This window comes from Zea mays, chromosome 4, assembly GCF_902167145.1.
Source record: "Zea mays cultivar B73 chromosome 4, Zm-B73-REFERENCE-NAM-5.0, whole genome shotgun sequence".
Classification (NCBI taxonomy): domain Eukaryota; kingdom Viridiplantae; phylum Streptophyta; class Magnoliopsida; order Poales; family Poaceae; genus Zea; species Zea mays.
Window position 1 is genome coordinate 204,660,034 of NC_050099.1, and position 7,882 is coordinate 204,667,915.

The window sequence follows — 7,882 nt, forward strand, 5'->3', positions numbered from 1 at the left end:
TAATTTTGTCTATTTCAGCTAAGGGACCATAGGTGACAGGTGGTGGGTGCGCCTACACGCATATGCATAGGCATCTTGTATGCTCACATAGTAGCAACCATACAGGGAGCCTTGAGCAACAATTTCACGTCGTTTGATAACATCCCTTATTCCCTTTCTTTTGGCCAGAACTAATCCCAACCTAAAGCATAGCTCAGACGCATACAAAGGCAATCGTCTTACCTTGCTCCGAACGGAGTAGCCTCTGATACTTCACTTTGCTGCAGATACAGTGGAAGGCATAAAAACGAGAAAGGAGAGGTCAGGTGAGGAGGATCTGGGCGGTTGTCGTGGGGAAGGAACAAGGGAAGGGTGGCGTAGATCTGGCCATTAGATTCCAATAGCCTTCGCTGATTGATTGGCGTGCGACCAGAATCGAAGGCGGATCCCGTCGGAGAAAGATTCGGTGCGGTGCGTGTAGAATCACCAAGATGGAAGGGTGGGAGGGAGGTCGCCAGAGTCGAACGATTCCTTGATCCGAGGAGATCTTGGAGCCCCCTGTCCGGCCTATGCATGCAAAGGCAGGCGAAGACCCTGAAGACGGCGGTGGACAGGCGCGACCTGCACAAAGTCGACGAACGCGAGCCAGTAGCGCCTGGTGGCTCCCTCGATCAGCGATAGCGCGCCCGCAGGTAGTAGAGGAGCTAGAGGCCGGTGCGGGTGGCGACGGTGTAGTAGACGTGGTCATCGTGCGAGAAGTCAGTGAAGTAGGCCAGCGTAGCGGCGGGATCCGGTTCTCGGGCGGGCGGGGGAGGAGGCGCCGATGATGGGGCGGGATCCGGATCTGGCGGTGGACGGGGGTGGGGGCGCTACGGATGGGGCGGTCGGGCGACATCGGTGGCATGGCGTGCGGCTGATTGAAGGGTGCAGATGGAGGGGACTGCGGGCTCGGCGGCGAGGATGGCGGGGCGCGGTCCCTCGGGGGCGAGGATTGCAGGCTCGACGGCGAGGATGGCGGGCGCGAGCGTCGATGGATGACTGGTCGGGGGAGACGCGAATCGTGGAGGGGAGCGCGGGATCCGCGAGGATGGAAGGTGAGCGTTGGCGGAGCTTGGCTGCGGGGTTGCGCAGACGATGGAAGGAGGGCGGCTGCGGGATGTGGGGCTGCTGGCGGAAGGGGAGGGTTCGGGCGCGGGCGTGAGCGGGGCGGCAGAACAAGCGATTGTGTAGACGTCTACGGTACTCACATAATTAGTAGTAGAGATAAGATAGCATTGTTGCTGCTTTAAAAACCTTCCCCCTCACGTAGTCTATCTCTAGCCTCGTCCTCTGCCGTTTACACGCATGTCAGCGCCGATCTCGCTCTCGACCGTGCTCGCCTAATCGTATGCCCCAACGGGCGTGGGCGATTGTTGCCGCGGACAAGCGTGTCGAGATGCACCCGTTCGATCTCGTCGTCGACGTTTGCAAACCACTCCCTGCCGTCGCCACATTCCCCTTCATTGCCCGTGTCAAGGGTGTCCAGGTGCATCAAATAATTTGGGTGTCGTTACGACGACATTATACTAGCAATGTATCAAGCATGAGTACATGACAATGCCAAATCCCACCCAGTAGCTGTAGGTGTTGGAGGTATGGCCGGCAAGTATGAAATACTTTCTGCACACGAATCAGTAGTAGTAATCATCTACTACTACTCTATAAGACAGCAGTGTGGGCGTCCACACCTGTGTATGCCCCCGCCTCCACCCCACCCACTTATCGCCATCCGCGCCCCACACATCCCGTCTCCGGCGCCGCCGCTCCCGCAAGTAGACGCCGGACCCATGCCCACCCGCACAACCTGACATCCCCGTTCTCCTCCGAGCGTGCACCGGACGCCTGCCATCTTTGCCTCCCTCCCGTCCGGCCCTCCCCATCGCGAGCGCGCTCTGAATCGTGTCTCCGCCCCCAGCCGCCGCCTTTAATCTCCACACCGAATGCGGAGGGAGCTCCAATCTCCGCTCTTTCTTCCAACGCTTTGCACGAGCCGAGGCCTATCCACCTCTCGCTCGAATTCATCTTCCTCCTCCCTAGATTGCACGCGCTCTCCTGCTCCATGCCGCACATACCCCACGCCGCTGCTAGACCGAGCGATGGGAACCACGGTGATGACTATGTGCAGTCATTGTTGCTTCTTCCCACCCTATTGCGAGGCATACCATCCGGCGGCGAGGCCCTTTTTGATGGAGCGGTGTGGTAGTCGTGAAGGCCGAGGCTGCATTGCGAGGGCAGTGGAGGAGCTGGGCGACGTGGTCAGACGAAGGCAGGGCAAAGCCACCTCCAGCAGCGACGAGGCTGCATCGCGAGGGCGGTGGAGGAGCTGGGCGACGAGGTCAGACGAAGGCGAGGTGAAGAATCACTGTTGGGCTGCATCGGTCGGCACCCTCTAAGGGAGGAGGATGCATATGATGCGACAGCTTAAGAGCATCGCCTTCGGCTGCTCGTCAGTCTCCAATCCGGTGAGAGCTCCAATTATTGGTCCATTCCCCACTGCTATTGATGATTCGGGTACCCGTATTGGGTGTTTTTTAGATAGCAAACATTTATTTTAGATTGTCATATGACTTGGATTTGTGAAAGCGATAAGAAAAGAAGTAGATTCAACTGAAACTTTTCTAATTTATTTAGTGCTCAATAATATTCCATACTGACGTTACATATTGTCTTTATTAAATAAGAGGTGGTTCATTATCTTGTTTTTTGGTGCGTTTGAGATGTTTATATTGTACTCTATTTTTAAATGTATTAATGTTTTTAGAAATATTATATTTTGCGATGTTTTTATAATAGCCGTGAGATGTTCATGTTCCCTCCTGCTCTTCCATGTATTTGGGTTCATGATGCTGCTGAAGTCTGTGGCCATGGGGTAGATTATCGTCCTCATGGACCAATTCGCAGAAACTGTATGACAAGAGTCAGGGATGCTCGGGTGTTCTTTAACTAGGCCATGGTGGAGCAACCCATGCTGCCCTTTTTTATCTAGCTTGGCCTCTTTGTCTGGTTCATTGAACGGTGGGTTGTGCCATTCTCGAACTGGGTTCCCTTGCTGCTGTCATTTGAGCAACCATTCAGGTATGCATTTTTGCCATGTTATTTCATCTAAATTAGTTTAGGATTATGATGGTTTTGCTAAAACTCTTCGGTACCATTTTGAATTGATAGAACAGTCTAAGTATAGTATCTGAAAGGGCTTTTGAGATGATGATTTGTAACTTAGCATGAAAATTGTCCTTTTCTTAATAATGATGTCCTGATCTGCCCTTTGGTTGTGAAAAGTGCTCAAGGTTTCAGGGAAAGATTAATGTCAATATACGACCAGCCGGCTTGAAGGACACTGCTTCAATTTGTTGCCAGAAAAGAACAATGGTTTCGTAGCAGATTTTTGTCTAATCCATGTCTAATTTTTAAAATAAGAGTTTGAAAACAGTTTCTCAGCAATAGTTGCAAAGGAAAAGCAGTGACATTAACCACAAACTAACCTTTACTAATTTTGCACTTGGGGATATAATCTAACAATTGTACTTTAGGTGCCCTTGAAACTTTTTACTCCATTTCAGTTTCTTCGGATCAGAGGACATTCAAGCTTCTGAGTAGGTTGAGCTAGACTTCTACAGAGTTGGTGCATTTGATTCTTGAAAGTGGGTCCTAGATACAAATACTCACTAGCATATTCCTTTATGTGATGTACCATAAATATGTATTTGAACATATATAGATGCTATCATTCACCGTCCATACACAGTTGATTATGATTTTGCAGAGACATTTAAAGAATTGAAAACCAAAATTAATACTAAGTTTCTTATCACCAGACTTCTGGTGACAAGTTAGTAATATCTAGCTATCATGTCGCGCGAAGAAGACAGGCAGCATGCCCCGCTCCGACATGCCCAACAGCTGGTATGAGTTGCTGCTCATCTCCGCCACGAACATGCCCATGTTTGACATCTGGTGGCCTCAGTTTTTTACCCTGATATTGTGCTAGCTTTGGTACGATTCTGTCATGATAGGGTTAACTACGGGTTCTACTACTGCTAGATTTGTATGACTGTGTGATATCCAAATTAATACTTTTGTATTATTCCCGTGACAAATTTAAAGTTTGGTGGCCAATTAGGCACTTATGACTTAGCTGAATACTAAATGGAAGGAGAGGTGAATTCCTAGGTTAGCTTTTTTTTATCATTTACATAATTTCTTTTCCATCTGTACGAAGAGGGTCAAATAGACTTTTCCCAATATCTAAGGATAGCACAAATTTATATTGGAGTTACGCATGGGGCTTATTTTGGTCATGGATCCAGTGCTGCTCTATGTTTTATACTACCGGAGCAGAGCTCATGTGCCTTACCGCAAGGTAATTAAATTAGACATGCATGGTAAACTGTCAAGTATGTGTTTTTACTGCAAGTGCATGGAGAGCATTAATCAAAGAGCAACACCAAGTACTCTTTCACTATTTTCATTTGTTGTAACATTAGTACTCATTACTAGCATGATGGCAACCTTTGCATCGCACTAAGCAGAAGGCTAGCTAAAACCGTCTCGATCTAGATCTCCCAGTTGCATTCCAATTATTATAAAACTGTCATTTTCTGATTGCTAGATGAGGAGTTTAATGTCGACAGTCATTGGTTCGTTACTGCCAGTAAAAAAGGTATGGTAAAATAAGTCCAAGCCAAATTCACCTGCGTCGACTATATTACGCCTTGTGAGCATGTGATGATGACGAGAACAACAATAACATGCAGGTGCATTAACTCAATCCAAACTCTTGGTGCAATTAACATGTCCATGTTGAATACTTTTGCATGTGTGACAGTGGGGTTCATGTCATCAGTTGCTTGGACAATTATATCATGAGAGTGATTGATGTGTCTTTGCCCTTGCAAGGTCGATTGTCTCCCTATACTGCCATAATTTACCTATTGTCCTTTTTTTTGTAGCACTAGACATTTTGAAACTCTAGCACATCACATGAAGGCCATTACATGTCAGTTTATTTCGGATGGCAACCAAGTTTTTGAGGGGGGTGTTTTTTCAAGTCATCGATGTGTAGGGTAGGAATTGGCAAAATGGGTTAGAATTGCGTTAGGAAAAACAGAATCCTATAATTAAGGGCGCATTAATTCCCCCACTCGACCACTCTTGCCAATATTACTAAGTGAAGTTGTGGGCTGCATCTTTTTTCGCTGCTGCCTTTTGGAATTTGTAGCTTTAGTCAATGCTATCTCAACTATGTTCCTATATATCATGTATCTTTTCTTTATCGGCTGGTAACAGGGGTACTTTGCGCATATAATCTTTGCTAACCAACTACAATTTCGGTTGCGTGCAATCAGTACTATTTCGTTCATGAATTCTTATTTTAGTGTCCCACTTCATCAACTTTTATGAATGCTCACACTGAAAATGCTACTCTGCAAAATATAAGTAAAATGTCGCCTTCTGTAGCTATTACTTTTAAGGTGATTGACGTGCATTGGGTTGAGCATTTGTTTCTCGTTTGCTAGCTGCAACTGCAACAATGTTTTTGTTTATTGTTGGGGGCATCCACTTGCACAAGTGTTGGGTGATAGTGATCTTTTGGTGTTGGTTGTTGGTCGAAATGGTAGTAAAGAGCAGATTATCGTGAGTGGATCAATGGAAGTGCTGAAACCTTGTTGGGCAGTTGCTAGATCTGATATGCCAGTGTGGGAGCAACTTTTTAACGTCTCTATTTGCCATTACAACCATTTTAATATGTTCCATCATGGTGACTTCTCGAGAATTTTTGGGATAACATTTGATACAATTGGTTTAGAGGTCGTGACAGACGATGGACATAAACACAGGAGAGGAAGCCATGGTGATATCATATTTTTGACAAGCCCGGGAGAGTTGAGTGTTGCTTTGTACGAGTTGATAAAACATTGAGCCCTACATGTATCTGAAAAACATATATTGGTGATGTATTTGTGAATGTAGGCGACTTCATACTCTTCTAGGCTACTCGGCTACAATGCAGTGTGGAGGCAAGTATCATCAGGGATGACATGGTCCAAACTCCCATATCCATCGGGATTGATGGAGAACATAGTGGTGCCTACCTTGAAGGCTTTCTCCCTGCATGTCTATGACCCAAAAGAGGTGACCATCGCCGGCGTTGACCAAGAAGCAGTGGTGCTCTCCTTGGGGGAGCATATTGGCCATGATTGAGTTCCCAGCACCCTCGACTCATGGACAAAAAACAATGGTAGCCTCCAACACTTCGTAATTTCTATCGATATCGCTAAAAAGATTAGATTAATATACAATTGTTGATATATTTTCCTATCATTTAAAATTCTATATTGATTTTTTAAATAGTTTGTATGATATTATAATATTTGTTCCACATCATATCATTCTATTTAAGTCGACATATTTATAACAATATTACATATTTATAATAATATTATATATTTATAATAATATTACATACTACCCTTGTATGATATTTACAGTGATTTTGTCACACGGATTTTGCATATCATAATGATGTTTGTTGTTCCGTATCTATATTTTATATTAATTTTTAACTTCTGTGACAACATTCTATGACAACGTACGAGCACATCACCAATATGTTCGTTCGGATTTGAAAGTTGATGTTTGTGCTACTTATTTGGTCTAGGAACTAGATTTTTCTACATTAATTCGGATTTAGATTGAGCAATGTTCCTTTGTATATGAACAAAGAAAAATCGTAGCAATGCTCCTTCGGATATGAACAAAGAAAAACCGTAGCAACGCACGGGCACCATACTAGTCTCTACTAACAATTAAGAGTGCTATGTAGACCGCCCCCGCCCCCTGGAAACCCGCGCCCAGCTCCGTCCGCCCGCACGCGAAACCTCGCCGCAGGAAACCGCCGACCCTACCGCCCGCCCGCAAATCCTTCCGCCGCGAACCGCCCTATCCACCCTCTCCCACGCCGCAATCCCACCGCAAAAGCCGCGAACCCGACGCCTTCCACCATCCCGCCGGCCGGGCGGCTTCTGGGACCACCCCGAGGACGGCCACCGCCCGGGCGACGCGACCTTCAAGGGAGGGCCCCACGACGCGCGCCTCAAGGCCTTCTTCGTCCGCAACACCCACATGTAGCCGGCCCGACGTTCTCCGCTAATCCGCTTGGACGCCTCGCCGGCCGGAGGGAAAGGAAGAGTCAGAGTAGCCTGCCCGGCTGGGAACCGGCAGCTTCTCCGTTTCAAAAGCACGCGGGCGGGGAGGTGGGGCCGGGAGATCGCGGGGTGCTCCTTTGTCTCCAGGGCAGAGGAGAAGCGCGCACGGCTGGGGAAGAACCGAAGAAGGAAGAGGAAGGTGCCAGTGGACCAATGTAGACCGCCCCCGCCCCCTGGAAACCCGCGCCCAGCTTCGTCCGCCCGCACGCGAAACCTCGCCGCAGGAAACCGCCGACCCTACCGCCCGCCCGCAAATCCTTCCGCCGCGAACCACCCTACCACCCGCTCCCACGTCGCAATCCCACCGCAAAAGCCGCGAACCCGACGCCTTCCACCATCCCGCCGGCCGGGCGGCTTCTGGGACCACCCCGAGGACGACCACCGCCCGGGCGACGCGACCTTCAAGGGAGGGCCCCACGACGCGCGCCTCAAGGCCTTCTTCGTCTGCAACACCCACATGTAGCCGGCCCGACGTTCTCCGCTAATCCGCTTGGACGCCTCGCCGGCCGGAGGGAAAGGAAGAGTCAGAGTAGCCTGCCCGGCTGGGAACCGACAGCTTCTCCGTTTCAGAAGCACGCGGGCGGGGAGGTGGGGCCGGGAGATCGCGGGGTGCTCCTTTGTCTCCAGGGCAGAGGAGAAGCGCGCACGGCTGGGGAAGA